This window comes from Saimiri boliviensis, chromosome X (genome assembly GCF_048565385.1).
Source record: "Saimiri boliviensis isolate mSaiBol1 chromosome X, mSaiBol1.pri, whole genome shotgun sequence".
Taxonomy (NCBI): Eukaryota; Metazoa; Chordata; class Mammalia; order Primates; family Cebidae; genus Saimiri; species Saimiri boliviensis.
Window position 1 is genome coordinate 34,511,301 of NC_133470.1, and position 23,146 is coordinate 34,534,446.

Sequence of the window (23,146 nt, forward strand, 5' to 3'; positions counted from 1 at the left end):
CAATGTTTACTTAACTTTAGTAAATTAATTTGTACTTCCTGAGTTCACATGAGCAAGTCTGTTATTAGAAGTCACTTTGAATTTTAGAAGTTTGTTAGATATGATTTACTCATGAGTAAATGAGAGTTGGATAAAAACAGGTGGAATGACAAAATCGGAAGCATCAAAAATCATGGCTACAGTCACCTTATGACCATCCAGAATTAGAAGTCTGTCTGCTGAGATTTGAGAAATGGCAACAAATGAAAGTTTCAGCATCTTTATTTAGTTCAGTATTTGTAGCTGTGGAGTATTTAGATTCACTTTTACCTGAGAGACCTCTGCAAGAACCATTTTAAATGCTTAGAATTATATGTAATAATTATACAGTGTTCTAGGTTGCAACATGGGGATCTGTTATCATTTATGAAACTTTTCATTTCTTGTTCTTTTTACTTGGATTTCTATGTCAATTTATACCTTGAATTTAGAAGAATGACATTGAAAATATAAACCAGAGGCATGGGAATACCAATGGAAATGCTTTAAAGTACTTCTCTTTACTTTTATATCCAGCTGCTTTTATTTGTGGAACCTATTATTTTACAAAGTATTTCAATATTCCTTATGATTGAAAAAGAATGACAAAATGGTATATGCTTTTGGCAAGGCACTTTGGCTATACAGTCTTTGATACCACTTGGCACTATTTCTAAGCCTGCATAGATTCTTGTATCACAAAATAATATATAAATAGATTCCTAAAATTCATCATGAGTTTCAGGCTCCATTTGGAGTAGAAGCTGAATATGCACATCCTTTGGAAATTCTAATTCTTGGAACTGGCTTTTTCATTGGAATTATGCTTTTGTGATATCATGTAATTAATTCTTCTCTGGACATGAGCGACCATTTGTTTGATAGAAACTATTGATGCCCATCATGGTTATGATATTCCTCTCAACCCTTTAAATCTCATCCTTTTCTATGATGGTTCTCAGCATCATGATTTATACCACATGAACTTCATCAGAAGCTATGCTTCTACATTTTCATGGTGGAATAGAATTTTTGGAGCAGGCTTTCAGTTTAATGTTTATAACAAAAAAATGAAGAAGTTTGAGAAAAAGACTGAATAAATATCTCATATAGACCTTTCTGAACATATACATTTTCCTGAATTGAAACTAGTAGCTAACATTGCTTCTGGGGAGCAGAAATAAGCATGTGCCTTGGTTGCTAAGTGATAAAAGTAATGTTAATAACCTTTAATTATCTTCCTAGTGGAGACTTTTTTCTGCCTTACCCACAAATTCTGTATATGCAAAAATACGCAGGTAAGTATTTCTTGCAAAACCAGTCCCCTCTTCATCACTTCAGCGCCTTACTCTTCTCTTGCCCCACTTTCTTCTCTCCCTCATTTTCTCCTCTCAAACTTTCCTCTTTCATTCACTGTCTCTTATTTCTCCCTTACTTCTCAGGGGCTAAACTGGCTGTCTTCAAATTATAAAGTTCACATTTTTCTTGACAATCTCTGGTCAACCAGCTTCATTCAGTGATTGCTTTGTGAACATTCCTGTGTATCATAAGACATTTCTTATTTCCATCTGATATGGTTTGGCTTTGTGTCCCTATCCAAATCTCATCTCAAATTGTAATAACCACGTGTTGGGGGAGGGACCTGGTAGGAGGTGATTGGATCATGGGGGCAGTTTCCCCCATGCTGTTCTCACGATAGTGAGTTCTCACAAGAACTGATGGTTTAAAAGTACGTGGCTTTCTTCACTCGCTCGCTCTCTCTCCTGCCACCATGTACGACATGCTTTGCTTCCCCTTCACCCTCTGCCATGACTGTGTTTTCTGAGCCCCCCTCCCCATCAGCCATGTAGAACTGTGAGTTATGTAAACTTCTTTCCTTTATAAATTACCCAGTCTCAGGTACTTCTTTATAGCAGTGTGAAAACGGACTAATACACCATCAGAAAACTGATATCGTTAGCTAAGATTTACATCTTTTTTTGTTTCATAGAATACTTCTATTTAGGCATGTGTTCTGGCCACTCTTTCTCTGTTGGGTAGAAGAAATAGAACTGCATAGATGTGGCAGACGGACTTTGGTGTACATCCTGATTTTCCCACTTTGTAAGCTTAGTTAAGCAAGTTATTTTTGCTGTATTCAGTTTCTTCGCATTAAGTGAGGCTACTAATAGCTACCTTGAAGGATTGTTGTGAGAGTAAATAAGATGAACTATTTGACTATTTGTTAACATATCTTCATTTGAAAACATTTTCTCCTGTGCCCCCAACTCCATTTCATATTCTTTTCCTGATGTTTTTTTACAGATTTCCAAACTAAACCAAAGTACCAAATGACTCAGTCAATTTAAGCCCGAATACAGAGTTCCAAATCTTCTCCATAGCTTCATTTTTTCAGGATGAGAATATTTCTTAAGTGGGCAAATTCTACTCCAGGAGGCTTCAGAATTGTCAGGATCTTTTTTTCTTACTTTCTTGTGCTTATTCAATTTAGATCCTGAATAATTTCTCACAAATTTATCCTATTATCAAGCAGTCTAATGTAGAATAATGACAGGGAACCTCCTATAACAGAGTAGTACAGGTTAATGACAACAAGAGGTATAACATAAACTGCTTTTATTTACTAGAAATATTACTTGTTCTAGAATTTAAAGTCCAAAAGCATCACTGAAATCAATTTTCTAAGCATCAGTTTTATGTTTTTTTTTAAATGAAAAAGCATATATAATTTTAAGGAATATCATTATATATGTTATAAAATTATATCTTAGTTATAAAATCATTTAAATAATTTTTCCTTAAATTAATTTTGCAACTTTACTGAAGTATAGATGCTTAAAATTTATATATATTGAAAGTATACAACTTGATGATTTGATATATGTATACATTATCAACATTTCCGCCTCCCTGTCTGCCACCACCTCCCCACCTCAGCCTCTGGTAACTATCAGGCTGCTTTCTGCTTGTATGAGTTCAACCGTTTTAGATTCCACATACAAGTGAGATCGTGGATGTTTGCCTCTCTGAGCCTAGCTTATGTCACTTAACATAATGTCCTTCAGATTCCTCCATATTCTCACAAATGACAGAATTTCCTTCTTTTTGTGGCTGAATAGTATTTCATTGTGTGTATGTACCACACATTTTCTTTATTCATTCATCCATTGACAGGTACTTAGGTTGATTTCATATCTTGGCTATTGTGAATAATGCTGCAATGAACACAGGATTACAGATATCTAGGGGGAAAATATTTTAAAACAAACTGAGCCTCAATTTGTTGGTATTCCTTTTTTGTATGTAAACTCTAAAGGATCCTATTCAGTTTCAAGCATGTTATCTGATATGGCAGGCATTCACTTTGCAATCTGAAAACCATTTCCAACACCTTTCTTCTCTTGTCCACCTCTACCATGGAGGCTGAAAAAACATGAGACTCACTTTCCTATTCTTCCTTGTCAATGAAATATAAGGGAAATTATTCTGGGGCTTCATGAAAAGTTTGTACTTTCAAATAAAAGGAACAAGGTACATGAAAGACTTGTCTCAGTCTAATTTCTATGAATTCCTGCTTTTAAATGTTAGTCTGTTATTGTGATGCTTGGAGCTAGGAAAGCCATTTGAAACCATGAAGCAACCATTCAAAGAATCAAATCCCATATGCTAAGGATGGCCAAGGTTTATATCATTGTAGCTTGTTTATTATTGTTGTTGATATTGCTATTGCTTGCTGCCCAAAGCATGCCTCATTGATTAAATCTGGAAAGAGTAAGCTATCATGCCATTAGTGCTTCCACTTTAATCAGCTTAATTTCTTATACCTCACAAGATCTGAGAAGAACAGGTAGATTTTGATTGTGGTTAGGGGATAGAACACGATAAAAGGAAAAATAGTAGTGTTCACCGTAATGAGGGAAGGTTATTTGGCACCAACGAAGAAAAAAGGAAAAATATACAATTGTTAGGGAAAACAAAAGAAAATGTAGAGTACATATTTTGCCCTTTTAGTTGCACCTGGGTACCCAGTTGATCCTCGGTACAATATTAAGAAATGTAGTGTTTAGGCCAGGCATAATGGCTCACGCCTGTAATACTAGCACTTTGGGAGGCCGAGGTGGGTGGATCACCTGAGGTCAGGAGTTCAAGACCAGCCTGGCCATCATGGTGAAACCCCATCTTAAAAAAAAAAGAAAAAAGAAATGTAGTGTTTAACTTGTAATTTATTCTATGCTGTTTAATATTATAATTGCATGTGAACCATGACAAATTATTAATTCTACTCTAGATCTCTCCTGGCATACAGACAGTGGTTTGAATGCTTAGGGCATGGAAATCAATTTCCTGACTGGTCTAAAGTACACATCATTAGAAAAGAGTACCTGTTGTGAAAATTTTTAAATGTGAGTGATTTGTATCTCTGGTTGTTTTGGACTATTCATGCTCCCAACCCTTTTCTGTTTTTTGTTTTTTAAAATGGATATTCACTCTTGTTGCCCAGGATGGAGTGCAATAGCACAATCTCAGTTCACCACAACCTCCACCTCCCAGGTTCAAGTGATTCTCCTGCCTCAGCTTCCCGAGTAGCTTGGATTACAGGCATGTGCCACCATGTCCAGCTAATTTTGTATTTTTAGTAGAGACAGGGTTTCTCCATGTCAGTCAGGCTGGTCTCTAACTCCCGACCTCAGGTGATCTGCCTGCCTCGGCCTCCCAAAGTGCTGGGATTACAGGCGTGAGCCACCGTGCCCGGCCCCTTTTCTGTATTTTAAGAAGTCTTTAATCGATACCTATTTAAGTATTTGGGGAAATGCCATCATGATCAAATTGAAACTTCAAGAAGTTTAAAAGATTTTCTCTCAATAGATTGAGTAATTGCCTTTCATCCTTTTTCCTTCTTAAAGAAATATAAATTATATATCTTGCTCTTAGATATGGTATATATGCTTCCAGGACCTTTTCTGTTGGTACCTGTTCCTCTACTCTACAGTATTTCTCACTTAGAGCAAGCCTAATAAATGTATATCTAAATTATATTGCTCTATCATGCATATCTATTTTATGAAATAATTATTTGCTGAAAGTATTTTCAGAAGAGCTGTCTTAGGTAGGAAGGTTTTCAAATACCATTTGATAACTCATATGTGAATTACATATGAGTATAATTTGAGAAATAATAACTGTAAAGCAGAGTATATCTTTATTTACTTTTACTTTTCTGAAGGTTTGACACATACTTTCAGTTGACGGAACTTGTACTTGGAATTCTGTTTATAACCAAGAAGTATGCAATGCTTTCCCATATAAGAAACTCAGAACAGCGTGTTGCTTTTTTGGTGGCTTTAATAGTGATTGAAATTACCTTTAATGTGTGATGTATATTCAGTTGGTTGTCATAGAAAAGGTTATTCAATAACAGTTTTATTATAAAAGATCATAATTGAAAATACACTAAATATTGATTTCTGACCAAATTAAATAAGTACTTTTTCTGAGAGCTTTTCAGGCTATGAAAGTGTAAAGGTGTTTGGAAACATACCTTGATATGTGTTCGTTTTCAGATGTACTGAAGTTTTTCAGTTCTTAATCAGTGGAGCACATGATGGATGTTATCTGTCCAACATGTAATACAATTTTACTTTTATACTGATTACCAAAATTGACTGAAGAGGCTGAGTAGAACAATGATCATGGAAGAAATTGGAATAGGTGTAAATTTATCTGATCTGAAGGACAGAAAGACTTTTGAGGAATTCAAAAAAAAGTTATGGATCCATAAAGCAAAAGAAAATAGTCGTGACTAATAAAATTTTTTTCAAAGTTTAATTCATTAATATATACCAAAGAAAAGTGCCATCTGACTAAGAGGCCCTGTTCTATTAAAATCTTACTAAATACCTGTTTCTATGCGGAAATAAATGTTAAACTCCCATTATCTTGCTTTCATATTACTAACATCAGATCTGTTAAAAGATCCTTGGTAAATAAGTGGATTTATTTCAATGGTAATTTTTTTGAATCATATGTATTAATAGCAAGAAAAATATATTATTTGGGGTTAGGAATAGAAAATATCAAAAGCATTCTAATAAACCATATAAATATATTTTATGAGTTTTTTTTTTTTAAAAATCAGTCACTCATTTACTTATTAAATATTTATTTAGTAAGTCATATGTGTCAGGTTCTGCCCTAGGGCAGAGTATTCAAATTAAAGCATGAGTATGACAGTCTCCCCTCAAAAAGATGGCAGGAGAGAGATTGATAGGTCATTATACTGTGGTAAATACATATAAATATGTACAGCAAATTGTGAGTAGCAAGCAGGAGAAAACCATAAACTGGGGTGAAGAGAGGGCCAGGGTTTGCTTTCTGGAGAGATTTTGAGAAACCACAAGCAGTATTGCTGTAGTAAACATTGTCCTGCAGGAGTGGTGAGGGGTGAGACTAAAGAGTTAGTCAGGACCAGACCTTGAGGGTCTTGTTTGGAAGTTGGACTTTATTCTGTGGATGATGGGGACCCATTAAAGAATTTTTAGCAAAGTGAAGAAGGAATGCAATGTGGAGGAATGGTCAAATTTCCTCAGAGAAAGGTCCTTTGGTGGATACATGGATCATATTCTTGAGGAAGATGGGCTAGACACAAGGAGACTAGGTAAATCCATTGCTGTAATCCAGGATCAAAGATATGAGGGTTTGAATCAGAGCAGTGGCAACAGAAATACAGAGGGGGCTCTGGATTCAATAGATGTTTGGAATATATATTTCTAAGACCTAGGAATTGTTGGAATGTAAAGGTCAGGGTGAGGAGGGAAGATCAAGTATATCTTTAAGCTTTTCTTTTGGGTGAATTCAGTGTTACTAACTAAAATAGAGTGGGGAATTTTGTCAATAAGCCATTGCTCCATTAAAAAGTACTGCAAAATTTATTGACTCAAAACAACAATAATTTATTCTTCTTCACCCTTCTGCCACTTGACTGGGAGTTAATTGTTCTGAACTTGGGTTTATCTAACCCTGGGTTTGTTTGCACTTGGCTCCAGGTGGCAGACAGGGTCCAATTTTAACTGACTTGACTCTTGCCCTTCTTAGACCTATGGACTAGCCAAGAAATTCTCTTTTCATGACAAGGTCAAAAGCACAAGAAATGAAGTTGCCAAACTCCTACTTGAGTTTACATCTATGGTTATACTGACCAAAGCAAATCACATGGAGAAGCCCAAAGTCAAATGGTCGGAAAGTATACTTTATCTCCAGTAGAAGGAACTTCAAAGTCATTAGCAAAGGTAACTGGGATAAGGAGATGGCCAGGGATTGCTTTCTGGAGAGGACACTAGGAGGATGGACACTAGGAGGGATGAAGAATTTGGGCCAACAATTCAATGCCCTGATTGTTATTGTGGGTGATAGATTTGAGAGGAAAAAGACTGGAGGTTAACAGGCTATTTTAAAGAAGATAAGAGTCCAGAGCGATGGCAGCTGGAAAAGAGAGATTGATAGCACTGTTTCCAGATCAGTGTTAAAAGGAAAACAAGACACTTAAGAAAAATTTGAAGCATTCCAGCTTTTGATACACAGAAGTATTCTAAGTCCCCAGTGATACCCACATCAACGTCATCACCAGCATGCACAGCTGTTCCTGTGTGGAGATTTCATCACTGGAAAGCAGGTAGGAGCCAGCCTGAATGAATTACCTGATGAACCCAGAAGCCTATCCATCGCAGAAGCCTCTTCCAAAATCACGCAGTGCACACCTCATTCACACAAAGTGCACTCAGCCAGACATTTTGCTTGGTATATTATGTTGCTGCTAAACATTTCTAGGAAGTTGCAAAGGTTCATTCTTGCTAAATGGTGATTGAAATTCAGCAACACCCCTGCGGCTCTGCAGTGTGTGCCAAAGTCAAATCAAATCATAACGACGTCCTCAATCGTAAAACTAGGTGCCAGCCAGGCCCATGTCCTCACGCTTTCTGAAACAGGTTTACCGTCTGCGCCAGAGCTGCCCAACGGAGCTCCCAGATACTCCAATACACATTTCTGCACTTCCCACAAGGGAGCCACTCTGCAGGAGCAGCTCCTGATCAAAAGGGGTATGACTGGGGCTGGGGAGAGTTGGGGAGGGCTGCAGTGTTCATGCTGAGTTTCGACAGCCCTTGTGGTGAGCAGCTACTGCGGGGTAGTACGTCACCTGGACGCTGAGACTGCAGGAGCAACATGAAAACGTCCACCGTGCCAGAAACGTCAGGCCACAGATGTTCCTAGACAAAGATGCACCAGACATGAACGGCGGTATGAGAACACCAGAAACTGCCCCCACCACAGGATTGCTCGCTGCCTCCAACGTGAAAAGAAAGTTTTTCAAGAGCTTCCATTCCACCATTTTGGCTTCCCCTCAAGCAGAAAGAGGGCACAGGCACTGAACAAAAGCCTGTGCTTGATGACACAGGATGTTCTTTCAGTGCGTCCTCTGAGCTGGCTGCAAATGACATCACCTTTTCTTTCTTGAAGGGACACGTCAGGGTGCAGGGGAACACGTGAAAACGCTTTTCCTGATTCGGGGTGAGAGGCATAACGGACTGCCACAATCAGCAACTCAAGGTGGCCTCCCCCGACCTCACATTCTTGGCCTGCCCGTTGGGCCCAGGCGGGGGACTTCTGCGCGGCTGCTTCTCCAGCTTCTGCTGCAGTCTGGGCCTACCAAAGTGCTGGGATTACAGACGTGAGCCACTGCGCCCAGCTTCTTTTAGCTTTTAGCACTTTTAATATATCATTATACTCCTTTATGGTATGCAAAATTTTTGCTGAGAAATCTTCTGATACTCTAATGGAATTTCCCTTATACATGCCAAGACAACTGTTCTTTTGCTGGTTTCAAAATGCTCTCTTTGAATTTAACTATTGGTAGTTGATTACAATATGTCTCAGTGTAGATTTTCTGGGTTCATCTTATTTGGCATTTATTGGGCTTCCTGGATCTGGATGTCCATTTCCTTTCCAAGATTTATGAAGTTTTGGATATCATTTCTTTGACTATACTTTATGTACCTTTCTCTTTCCTTTTCTTTCTGGTACTCATGTAATGCATATATTGGTTTGCTTTATGGTGTCCCGTAAGTCTCTTAAGTTCTATTCACTTCTTTTCATTCTTTCTTCCTTTGACTACTCTGACTTGTTAATTTCCAATAACTTGTGTTTGAGTTTACTGATCCTTTCTCAAACTCCTGGCCTCAAACAATCTTCCTTCTTTGGCCTCCCAAAGTGCTAGGATTACAGGCATGAGCCACTGCACCTGATTTTGCTCATCCTTTCTTCTGCTTGATCTAGTCTGCAATTGAACCTCTCTGGTTAAATTTCTCAGTTCAGTTATTTATTGCATTCTTAAGCTTCCAGATTTCTGTTTGGTACTTCATATATTTTCTCTGTTGAAATTATCACTTTATTCATATGTTCTTCTCTTGACCTCCTTGAGCATCGTTATGATGGTTATTTTGATTTCTCTGTAAGGGTAAAGCAAATATCTCCATGAGGTTAAGGTTTCTGGAGGACTTATCCCGTTCCTTGTTCTGGAACATATTTTCCTATATCTTTGTTTTCCTTACATGGTTTTAGTTTTATAGTACTAGAATAGGGAAAACATCCCCTAATTAGATATAGTACCCGTTTTCATAAGATATTTAGGTAAAAGGGGTTACAACTACCTTACATAAACCTTGTTTGAACACATTACACCTTTTATAATTCTATTAACCCGTATGTTTTTATGTTCTGGTTTCAGGAAACCTTTTTACCCCCAGACCATTTTACCATTTTACCTTTTCTGGTGAAAAGGGTTTGAAAGGGTGTTGCATCTGTGAAACTATGAGGATAGCAGATTTGATAAGACTTCTTAAACAGACCTATGGTTCTGTGGGAGGAGTACCAATGTAGAAGGGGCCTCCTTAACCCCCAAATTTACCATGACCCGGGTAATAGACAGATGCGAAGATATCACAGTTATTATAAAGCTAGTCCAACATGGCTTGCCTATTAATATATTAATTGCTTCATCTAGGGTACTTCACTTGGTATTTTATAGGGAGAGTTGGGCAATCCTCTTCTTAGGGCAAACAGACCTTATAATGGCATTATCTGGCCCACTAGGCTCATTGCTTTCTCTGGAATAACCCCCTGTGCATTAGTGATTTTTCAGTAATGAGCTGTGGGTCCTTTATTAATCCAAACAAGCTTTTAAAATCGGTAGCATTTAAAATTGAGAATTTTGTTCTTAAAGTGGTTATTTTTACAATCCACTATAGTAAAGATTTTTTTAAAGAAACTGAATTATATCAATCTGTAAAATGAGCCAACTCCTTTATATTATACTCTTTGGTTTTAAATAGTTACTTGGTTTTGCCCTTCCCCCATATCGACTATTTTCTTGGTAACCTTAGGGCTCAGAGTTTTGTTGCCCTGGCTTTTGTAAAAAAATTATTTAGTTTTATCTGTATAATTTCCTTTATTATAAAGCAACTCTTAAATAGTTTTATGCAAAAAAGAATTTACTTTTTTTGAGAATTGACATCCTTATGTTTATAAAAGTTTAACAAAAGTATATTTTATGCTTCTCCTGTTTTAACTTTTTAGTAATCCAGATTTTTAGTGGGTAAAAAAATCCAATGGTTTAAATATAACTTTAAGATTTTTAAATTACTGGAGAGTTTTGAGATTAAATTTACCAAATTAATTTTTACCAAAGATTATAAAGGTAAATTAAAAGGCATCTGAGCTAGGTTTTACCAATTTGATAAGCACTTACATTTTTAAAGTTACTTGATTAAAGCTCTTTCATGTAATTTGGAAGTGAAACATCAATTCCACATGACACATGTAGATAAAGGTATAACAGGCATGCAGAATAGAAGGCATATTCAAAAGATACTGTATTTGCCTGTTTTCAAAAACAATTTTTCTTCCTTACTTAGATAATTAGTAAAGGTACAGGAGCCAACAAAAGGTGAAGGAAAGAGCCATCATTCAAGGCCTTTTTTTTTTTTTGACAGTGTCTCGCTGTGTCTCCCAGGCTGGAGTACAGTGGTGCAATCTCGGCTCACTGCAAATTCCGCCTTTTGGGTTCAAGCGATCTCCTGCCTCAGCTTCCCAAGTAGCTGGGACCACAGGTGCCCACCACCACACCCAGTGAATTTTTGTAATTTTAGTAGAGACAGGATTTTACCATGTTGGGAGCTGGTCTCAAACTCCTTACATCAGGAGATCGACCCGCCTCAGCCTCCCAAAGTGCTGGGATTACGGGTGTGAACCAAGGTGCCTGGCCTGGCCTTTTCAAAAGAAAAGAGTGGCACTTTAAAGATACCAATCTGAAAAATGTTAAAGAAACAGACTATAGAATTTAGAAGTTTAAAAACTTGTTGCACTAAAAATAAGTCAATATTTATAATAAAACCTTTTCTTAATTATTTAGTTTTGTACTAGTGCATTTCTTTTTAATATAAAGATGCACCTTTAGAAAGATTATTATGATTTCTTTTTAATTATAACCAAATGAATTATATAACCCCTTTAAAATTCATTTTACTAACCTTATTATGACATACATAGTTCATTCACAACCTTTTTAGACTGTTTTGTCTTAAATATCCCTCTTTCTTGTACAATCCCGTCTTTTTTATTTTAGGATAAAAATTTGCTACACAAGATTCTTTCTTATATAAAATTTTTTTAATCTTTTTTTAACCGAAAATACCTCTTTATATCTTTAACTTTCTTCAACTCTCTTATTTTCTGTTTTCTTCACCTTATTTTATACATAACCCTTAAATAAGCCTTGAATTAGACAAAGATATTTAACCTTTAATAAAAACATTAAAAATGTTTCCTGTAATTCTTAAATTAGAATTGCCCACTTAATATCAATTAATAGCCTTAGATCTTGAATTATGATGAGTTTGTTTAAAAGCATTTATTCCATGACATTTACCTGATTAATTTAGTAGTTTGCCTAGATTATTTACAAAACTGTGATAGCCAATATTTAAAGTTATTTTTCTATTAACCGTTTTTATAGCTGTTTCAGATATTTACTTAAGTAATAAAATTTTTGGTTAGTTTTAAGGGTATTTATACCAGTAACTCAGTATTTAGCTGTTTTCATTTAAGCCAACAATATTTCATAAGCATACACAAGCAAAGATCATTCTGTCTTAGACTCAGTTTTATAGCTTATAACCCTAGAGCAAATCTTATAGTATTCTGCAGTAATAAACATGAAACTGATTAACAGATGCAAACAAAGTGTTAAGAATTCTAAAGACATTGCTGATATTATTTTACCAATGATTTTAACGCCAGCTTATTTTGTAAAGATTTTACTTGTCACATGAACTTGAAAAAGTATTTGACTAGTCTTCCTTTTTTTTAAAGTATCTGATTTAAGCACTTTTTTAGCCAATTAATTAGAGTTCTTTATACGTTTTTAGTAGTGAAAATATTGTATACATACACATGAATATATAGAAGTATGAGGCATGCCGATAGAAGCATATTGTATAGACTTATAAAGACCTACTTTTTTTTTCCATTAAAAAAAAAATCTTACCCTAGGCAGTTGTCAGCTAAACAGCCTTAAATTTGCATATTAAAGGCAACTCAGGTGAAAATCAGATAGCAAACTTTACATCTTAAGATAACAAGAGAAAGTCTGGTGTGCTAGAAGGAAATTAAAATGGATTCAACTGCCAATTGAACATAAAATTATAACAGTCTATTATAAAAGCCTTTAAATATACACACAGACAATCACGCACACACACACACACACACACACACACACACGCACACACACGCAAAGCTCCCGTAGCTATTACTTCAGTACTTTAGCCATGAGACAAATACAACTTTGCCAGCTTGCAAACAAAAACAAAACACACAAACAAACAAAAAACACTGTTAGATGATAGTGGTTTTTTATCTCAGTTGAAAAGTAACAGATTTAAAGCAGACAGAAAAAGTAGAACCGAAAAACTGCATAGTTTGCAGGTCAACCTTAGGATTCTTTTCCTCAATGTAAATGTACACAAAGACCATATTACTTCCATTTTATGTAACTCTGGCAAGTAGAGGTGCATAAAACCTATGGAGTGCCCAGAAGGAGGTCATTCTCCTTGTTTTCTCCTTATTCCCCCCTGCCCTTTTTTTTTTCTTAAAGAAGGAACTGAGCTGTGGCCTAGGGTTTTTGTGTGGTGGATCCATGCATGCTGTTTGTGGGCAGGACTCCATAGTGTGTCACCAACAAGTCGTTTCTGCCCTCTTACGTGCGTCAGTTTCTCTCTCCAGAGGCCTATGACTTCTGAGAGGACTCAAAACGCTGGATGATGAGCCCTTATATGCGTTTCCTGGATGAGCCATTCTTTTGTATTAATTTTTGTTGGGGATTTCCCTGTAAGGCTGCTGCATGTGGAGGGGAGTTAGCCCCCCAGGCACTCCCACAAGGCCCCGAGTCACCCAAGAGCACCTTTCGGCTGGGAGGAGTGAATGCCTTTTCTCTTTGGAGCTGAAAAACTCAGTATCTCATTTATCTAGGTAAACAACAGTTTAGTTCCTCATGCAAATGCACAAACAAACTGAATTAGGATAAATTTTAGGAGAAAAAGCAATAAAAAATTCCCTTTAGAATGCATCTCTGAACTAGAATTGGGATCCTTAAACAACTTCCTAAGAGAAAACCAACTCAGAATAAATCAACGACCATCAACCAAAGGGAAGTCCAGTCCCAGACTTACCAGTTCCACTGGAGGAGAAGCTCCAAGTCAGTGTGGCTTCAGTGGGCCCCTGCTGGAAGCTTAGCTTCAGTTTCCGGCAACTCCTTCAGGGTCCTGAGTCTTCTCTGAGGCCCCACATGTTTTGGGAGCCAGATTATTGTTGACAAAAATAGTCAAACTCTGTTAAATATTTTAAGAGATTTATTCTGAGCCAAATATGAATGACCACGGACCATGACACAGCTCTGAGGAGATCCTGAGAACATGTGCTCAAGGTGGTTGGGAGACAGCTTGGTTTTATATATTTTAAGAAGGCATGAAATATCAATCAAATACATTTAAGAAATACATTGGTTTGGTTCAGAAAGGCGGGACAACTCAAAGCGGGGGACTAACAGGCTATAGGTAAATTTAAACATTTTCTAGTTGACAGTTGGTTGAGTTTGTCTAAAGACCTGGGTCGATACAAAGGGATGTTCAGGTTAAAGGATTGTAGAGACCAAGTTTTATTGTGCACAGAAATCTCCCAGATAGCAGACTTCAGAGAGAGCAGGTTGTAAATTGTTTCTTATTGGACTTAAAAAGGTGCCTGGCTCTTAGTTGATTATCTCCTGGATCTGGAAAGAAAGGAAGGAAAACAAAGGGGGAAGGAGATTCTCTATAGAATGTGGATTTTTCTCACAAGAGACTTCACAGAGGAATTTCAAGGCATGGCAAGGACATATATTTTGGTGTTAAATGTTTTTTCCCTGTCTCATAATGTTATGCCAGAGTCAGATTGAAAAGTAAGTCATAATATATAGGGTCAAATAAAACCCATCTGGTCAAAATTTATGGTTTGTAGGGCATGACTCCCTAGACCCCTTAGGTGGGAATTTGGATAAGATAAAAAATCAGAGCTTAGTCGTCAAATGTGTCGTCAGAAAAGGTCACCAAAATTATTGGAGTAGGATTCTCCAAAACCCTGTCCTTTCACTAAAATAAAAATTAAGCATAGATGGTCAGAATCAACTTTTTCAGAATTCTAGAATATATTTCCAAATTCACAACCAGTAGAGGAGTGTTCAATGAGAGAAGCTGCTGAAGTTTGGTAAGAGAACGCTTAGATTTAAAGCCTCACTTCCCATTTTCCACTCCCACCAGCTCAGTGGTGAGTATCATAAAAACAGCAACCCACATACCTGGTGCAGCTTGCTAGTACCCGAGGAGCAATATAAACCTTTCTCCTCTCTCTCTCTCTCTCTCTCTCTCTCTCTCTCTCTCTCTTTAATTTTTTGAGACGGAGTCTCACTGTGTCATCTAGGCTGGAATGCAAGTGGCTCGATCTTGGCTCACTGCAACCTTCACCTGCTGGGTTCAAGCAATTCTCCTGTCTCAGTCTCTTGAGTAGCTGGGATTACAGGCACCCTCTACCATGTCTGGCTATATATATATATATATATATATATATATATATATATATATATAGTAGAGACAGTGTTTCACTAAGTTGGACAGGGTGCTCTTGAACTCCTGATCTCAGGTGATCCACCCAATTGTGCCTTTCAAAGATTTAAAAATAGGGATACTATTGCTAAGTGAAATAAGCCAAAAACAGCAAAAAGAATATTGACTAATTTTATATGTAGAATCTTAAAAAAGTCAAATACATAGAAACAGAGTAAAATGGTAGCTAACAGGGGTTGGTGGATAGGAGAAACAGGGAGATGTTGCTCAAAGGGTACAAAGTTGCAGTTATGTAGGATGAAAAAGTCTAGAGATACAGTACACAGTATGGTGACTATAGTTAATAATACTGTATTGTAGACTGAAAATTTGCTAAATAAATCTCTATCAGCTGATGAATGGATAACAAAATGTAGTACATCCATACAATGGAATATATTCTGTCATAAAAAGTAATGGAGTGCTGATACATACTGCAACATGAATGAACCATGAAAATATTACTGTAAGTGAATAAAGCAAGTCAAAAAAGTCACATATTATATGACTTTATAAATATGAAATATCCTGAACAGGTAAATTCATAGAGAGAAACAAAACTAGTAGCTGCCATTGGCTGGGTGAAGGTAGGTATGGGAAATGATGTTTGGGTAGTGAGTTTCCTTTTGGGTTGATGAAAACGTCCTAGACTTAGGTAGTAGTGAAGGTTGTGCAATAATGCAAATGTACTAAAGGCCACAGAACTGTGAACTTCAAAATGGCAAATTTATGTTAAGTGAATTTTACCACAACAATAATTTTATAAAACAGTGAGAAAGAGAATGATGAAGCAAATGTGGTAAAGTGTTAACATTTGGGGTTCCTGGTTGAATATGAGAACTATTTGCAATTTTGCAAATTTTCTATAAATCTGAAATCATTTCAGAATAAAATGTTACAAAATGTTTCAAGACTAATGAATTTACATAACAGATTGGCGGGTTATTCTTAAATAAAAGAATAGGCAACTCTTACACTGAAGGTGAAGGGCAGAAGGAAAGTACGCGTGTAGATTTAGTTAAGTTTGTAACTGGGTCACCAGGGTTATGAGATCACTCCTAGGATAAGTGTGATCTTTGTTCTTTTTGTGTAGTAGAAGGTTAGCGCTTTTGCTGAAAAAGAATGTCTTAGCTTTGTACCCTCAGAAACTAATACTGAGACAGGGTTTCTGTGAAAGTTTATTTGCATGTTAATTCCTAAAATCACCATTAGAGTTATTTAGGAAGTTAGGTAGGAGAAGTAAGCCAATAAAATATGTGCACAGGTTTCTGCTTTGGCCAACTGTGGCTCAGTCTTGCTGGGAAGTGTTAGGGAACAGAGCAGAACATGAATCAGAATTACCCGCATTTAAGGATCAAGGGAAATGGAATATTTCTTTTCCAACTTTCATCTGTCATTGGATGAGAGCTGCTCCCAGGGACATCAGCTTCCCAAAACTTTCAGTCCTCCACAGGCCAGCTGAGATAAAAGATTTTAGCTGAGAAGTGTAGTTGTTTACAGTAGGGTGAAGTCAACACGTACTGGAGTAGCAGTACCTTCAAAAGCACTCATAGCACCTTCAATAATGAGAAAGTGAGGGAAAACATGGTTTGAAGATAGTGATGAGGTTAAAGAAAAATAACACGAGTTAGGAGTGGGCAAAGGGATCTACTAGGGAACATGTAGATTGGTTGCCGTGATTGCCATGCAGGCTTGTGAAGCTCATGGAAGTTGATGTCCACAGATATATCATGGCACTAATCCTCCTAAATAAAGAATTAAACTTCCTTTGCACCTATCTATAAGTCAAATTCTTCCAGTATGACTTACTTTGTGAGAATCACTTTTGGAAATTACATAATGTTTTTCCTACCACTGGATTATGTACCATAGAAGTGTTTTCACACACTAAATTCATACGGTGGTTTCAACTGCCAACAGAGGAAATACTCTGGATTCCCCACGAAGTTCTGGGAGCCTGGGGTTCTAGTGGTTCCACAATTAAGTAGTGTGCAACAGTTATCTGTTGCCCTGATAATGCTGTGTAATAAACTGCCAAACCTTAGTAAATCAAAAAACAATCAGAATTCTACTTTCAGCATAACATTGTGAGATGCTCTGCAAACTCTCCAGAAAGTAAAATCTCTAGAAACGGTCCTAAGGCCATATAGCAAATGAAGAATTATTTATTTAAGAAAATCTATTAAAATTGGTGAGAACAGCAAAAGTCTATGGTATTTGAACTAAGACCCAGTCTACTTCTCTCCCCTTCAAGCTTAGTGAAATGGAAACTCCACTTAGGACTGGTACAGCAAAGAATACAGGACTCCTTTTCCTTCCAGTTTCTATTCCAAGGGCTATCTTTAAAAAAAGTTCAGGACATCAGCATTTTTTATCCTGCCCCTAGATACCTGTTGCTAAGGCTAAGTTCTGGACAAATGTGACCAAGAAGTGGGGGCTTGCTTCTTCATCCCAGCCTCCAGTGTAGAGGATGGAAGCGCTACCTTATGTGTGGCATCATGGAGTATACTGGGACCTGATCACCTTTGCATAGATTCTAATCCATGAGCGACCCACATGGGGAGAGGCAAGCTGAGAAGACCTCATGTTACTATCTACCTTCAGAATTGTTCAGCTCCTACGACAGGGATGTCACTCAGAGAATAATGTGCCATTGTCTCCATTCCCAGCTTCAGAGCCAAGGTATAGAGATTTTTCCCTGGAGGAGAAGCAGCCATAAAAGAGAAAATTTGAATCTCTTCCAAAGGAACTGATCTTATTTGCAACAGGAAGTGGAGAAATACAAGCCTAATGGCACTATCAAAAACAGTGGAAGTTGTCTTGAAAGACAGCTGGGAGTAGATTGCTACATTAATCGGAGATATAGACAAAACTGTAAGCTTACTGGTTTGCTGGAGAGAAGATTGGAAAATGACAGCTGTGAGGAGCCCTACTAGGGACAGAACAAATTTTGTTTTTATTTTATTTTTTAGACAAGGTCATCCAGGCTAGAGTACAGCGGCACAATCATGGCTTAATGCAGCCTCGACCTTCTGAGCCCAAGCAATCCTCCCACCTCAGCCTCTTGAGCAGCTGGGACTACAGGTGCATGCCACCATGCCTAGCTAATTTTTGTATTTTTTGCAGAGATGGAATTTCTCCATGTTACCTAGGCTGCTCTCAAACTCCTGAGCTCAAACAATCCAACTGCCTCAGCCTCCTAAAGTGCTGAAATTATAGGCATGAGCCACTGTGCCTAGCCTGAGAGCAAATTTTAAACATTGATGTATGTAAGTAACCCATCAAAAGAGCCCAGTTTAGATTGGATCAGTCTATGGAGCAATTTATGCCCTCTGTTAAAAATAATAGAACAAATAGCCAGTAATTAGTGGAGTTTAATGGCTGGATGTGATCAGGGAAAAAGAAAAAGGGAGCTCTGCCCAAACCAGTGTCATTCCTGGGTGACTGTCATTCCCAAGTCTGCTCCCCATGAAGAGCAGCATCAAAGGTTTTATACTGCAAGAGAGGGAGAGCAGGGGTTGACCTAGACTTCACTAAAATAATCTAACCAGTCACTAAACAAACAAGCAGAAAACAGTAAGTACTTAGGGAGGACCGATACCCAGAGTTGCCACAACAAAAAATTATAAGACATTAAAAGAAACAGGAAAGTATAATTCATACATCAGAAAAAGCAAGCAACAGAAGCTGTCCATGAGAGCAATATGATGTGTGATTTGACAGACAAGGATTTTAAAGTCGTAATTATAAATATCTTCAAAGAACTAATGTAAATTGTGATTAAAGAAGTAAAGGAAGATAGGACAATGCCATGTCAAATAGAGTTTGCTACTAAAGAGAGAAATCATAAAAAGGAACCAAATTGAAATTTTGGATTTGAGAGTTACAATAACTGAAATGTAAAGTTCAATAGACAGCTGACTAATAGATTTGAATGGCAGAAGAAAGAACCCATAAACTTCCCAATTTGTCAACTGAGATTGCCCAATGTAAGGAGCAGATAGAAAAAATAATTTAAAAAAAATTAAAGGAAGTGCTTCAGGATGAAAACAAGTGATCTCAGATAGTAATTCGCATCCACACAAATAATGACTAAATAAGTAAGATAAACAGAGCACTGGTAAAGGTAATTATGTAATTATAAAAGACTATATAAATGTATTTTTCGCATCTTCTCTTAACTGATTTAAAAAGCAATTGTATAAAACAATATGTATATAATGTATGTTGTACATGTAGTATACAGAAATGTAATATATTTTTCCAATAATACCACAAAAGGCGATGGGGGAAGAAAAGCCATATTGGGTTAAGGAAAGGACTCCAGATGATAACGAGAATGCACAGGAACAAATGAAGAGAGCCAGAAATGAAAAATAAAAAGTTAATATAACAAAAGCTATAAGTATACATTTGCTCTTCATCTCTCAGCTTCTTTCCAACATGTAAAGTTATGGGACGTAATAATTATGTCAGTGTGTTGCTGGGTTTGTAGAATTTATAGATTTAATATATGTAACAATAGTATCACAAAAATGGGGAAATAAATAGAACTATATAGAAATAATGTCTCTGTATATCAATGGAATTCAGTTTCTGATAAGTTAACAAATGATAAGCCCTAAAGAAATGACTAAGGAAATAACTCAAGAAAATACAGTGAAAAAATAAAGAAAATTCTGCATTAGAAAATATTCGTTTAATGCAAAAGGAAGCAGTAAAGCAGGAATATAGAAATAAAATCAGCATGTAAGGTATAAAAACAAAAAGTAAAATGGCAGAGGTAAATCTAACTATATTAGTAATAGCATCAAATGCAAATGGATTATCCAGTCCAAATAAAAGGCAGTTTGTCAGGCTGAATTAAAAAACAAGATCTAATTGTGTGTTTTCTATACAAAATATACTTTAGATTCGAAGGCAAAAACTGATTGTAAGTAAAACAATGGCAAAACATAAATCATGCAAATAACAACAACAAGAAAACTGGAGTGCCTATATTAATGTCATAGAAAATATATGTTAAAGTAAAAAAAATGCTACTAGAGATAAAGAGGGACATTTTCAAATCATAGAAGGGTCAATCCGCCAGAAAGATATAAAAATTATGACCATCTATACAACAGAGAACCAAAATACATGAAGCAAGAACTGACAGAATGAAGGGAGAAATAGACAATTTAACAATAATAATTAGAGACTCAATACCATACTTTCAGTAATGGAGAGAACTAGGTAGATCATAAACAATAAAAGAGGAAATTTGAACACTACAAGCCAACTAGACCTACTAGGCTTGCATAGAACACTCGACCCAACAAAGTAGGATGTATATTTTTCTCAGGTGCACACAGAATATTCTGAATAGACCATATGCTAGGCCATAAAATAACCCTCATTAAATTTAAAAAGATAGAAAAAAACCACTGTCTCCTCTTTCCACAATGGAGTGAAACTATAAACAAATAACAGAAATGTAGGAAACCCACAAATATGTGGAAGGTAAATGACACACTCCTAAAAACCAATGGGTTGAAGAAGAAACCAAAATGAAAATTAGAAAATACTCAGGGATGAATTAAAATATAAGCACCACATACCAAAACTTGTGAGATGCAGCTAAAGCAGTGCTTAGAGGGAAATATATAGATGTAAATACAGATGTATATTTAAAAAGAAAGAGGATCTCAAATCAATAAATTAATCTTCCACCTAACAGACTGAAAAAAGGATCTCAAATCAATAAATTAATCTTCCACCTAACAGACTGAAAAAAGAAGGGCAAACTAAACCCAAAGCTAGTAGAACTGGAGCAGAAATTAATAAAATAGTGAATTCAAAAACAATAGAGAAAATTAAAGCTAAAAGCTTATTCTTTGAAAAGATGACAAATTTGACAAACTTTTAGCTAAACAATAAAAAGGAGAGGCAATTCATATTGCTAGAATCAGTAATGAAAAGGGAACATTACTACTGACATTGCAGAAATACAAATTATCATAAGGGAAGACCATTAACAATTTTATTCCAATAAATTAGATAACTTAGATAAAATGTACAAATTATTAGAAAGGCGTAAACTACTGAAACTGACTCAAGAAGAAACAGATAATCTGAATAGACTTCTTCTAATAAATAAATAGATTGAATTCATCATGAAAAAACTACTCACAAAGAAAAGCCCAGGTCCAAATGGCTTCATTGGTGAACTCTACCAAGTATTTAGAGAAAAATTCATACTAATCACAAATTCTTACAAAATAATAGAAAAGGAGGGCTAACTTTCTAAATCATCCTATGATGCCAGCATTGCCCTGATACCAAAGCCAGATAAAGACATCACAAGAAAAGAAAACTACAGACCATATATCTCATGAATATGGGTACGAAACCTTCAAGAAAATAGTAGCAACCTAAATCCAGCAACATATAAAAAGAGTTGTACACCATGACCAAGTGGGATTTATCTTAGGAAGGCCAAGTTGGTTTAACATCCAAAAATCAATGTATTTAATACACCATATCAATAGAAAAAACATATAATCATCTCAATTGATGCAGAAAAATAATTTGACAAAATCCAAAACCATTTCATAATTTTAAAAAAATTCTGCAAGATAGAAAGGAACTTCCTCAACTTGATAAAGGGTATCTGTGAAAAACCTACAGCTAACATCATACTTAATAGTGAAAGACTGAATGTTTTTCCCCTAAGATGAGGAACAAAACAGCATGTCTGCTGTAGCCAATTCTACTCAATATTGTACTATGGGTTCTAACCAGGATAGTTAAGCAAAGAAACAAGTAAAAGCCATCTAGGTTAGAAAGGAAGAAGTAAAAGTAACTCTATTCATGATTGACTTTATCTTATATATAGAATATCCTAAATAATCCACTAAAAGTCTATTAGAACTAGTAAATGAGTTCAGCAAAGTTTATGGGATATAAGATCAATATATAAAAATCAATTGAGTTAGAAGCATAAATGTAAACAAGAAAAAATCAAAAACAGAAAAATCAATTGTCTTTCTATGTACTCTCCAATAAACTGCTTGAAAATTAAGAAAAATAATTATAGTGACACCTAAAATAATAAAATATTTAGGAATAAATATCACACAAAAAAGCAAAAACTATACCCTGAAAACTACAACATATTGTTGCAGAAGTAACATTTAAATAAATGGAAAAAAACCCTCATTTTCATGGATTAGAAGATTTAATATTGTTAGATTGGCAATATTCCCCAAATATACTTACAAATTTAACATAATCCATCCCTATCAGAATTCCAGTTCATTTCTTTTTTAGAAATTCACAAGTGGAATGTAAAATTCATGTGAAATTTCAAGAGACTCAGACTAATTAAAACTATTTACAAAACAAAGTTGAATAACTCACATTTCCTTACTTCAGAATTTATTACAGAGCAACAGTAATCAAGACATTGGTACTGGTGCAAACATAGAGAAATGGATCAATGGAATCAAATTGAGAGTTCAGAAATAAACCCATACATCTATAGTCAAATGACTTTTGACCATTCAATGGGGATTGAGATGTATGGGTTTATTTGTGCTGGTATAACTGCATAGCCACATGCAAAGGAATGAAATTGAACACTTACCTTAGACTATATGCAAAAGTTAACTCAGAATGAATGAAAGAACTACATGTGAGAGCTAAAACCATAAAACTTTTGGAAAAAACATACCAAAAAATATCTTCGTGACCTTTTTTTGGGTAATTGATTCTTATATGTGACAAAAGCACAAGCATCAAATGAAAAGAATAGATAAATTGGACTTTATTTTTATCAAAATAAAAGACTTTTGTGTTTCAAAAGACACTATTTTAAAAATAAAAAATATTCCATATCTTAGCTA

General features: G+C 35.9%; 1 protein-coding gene and 1 pseudogene across 5 annotated transcripts in view; both read left to right on the top strand.

Moving 5' to 3' along the window:
* The window catches only part of SYTL5 (synaptotagmin like 5), a 221,133-nt gene that overhangs the window by 36,523 nt on the left and 161,464 nt on the right, over nucleotides 1–23,146 (top strand). The window lies entirely within an intron of this gene.
* LOC101052543 (methylsterol monooxygenase 1 pseudogene) lies at nucleotides 352–1,167 on the top strand (annotated as a pseudogene).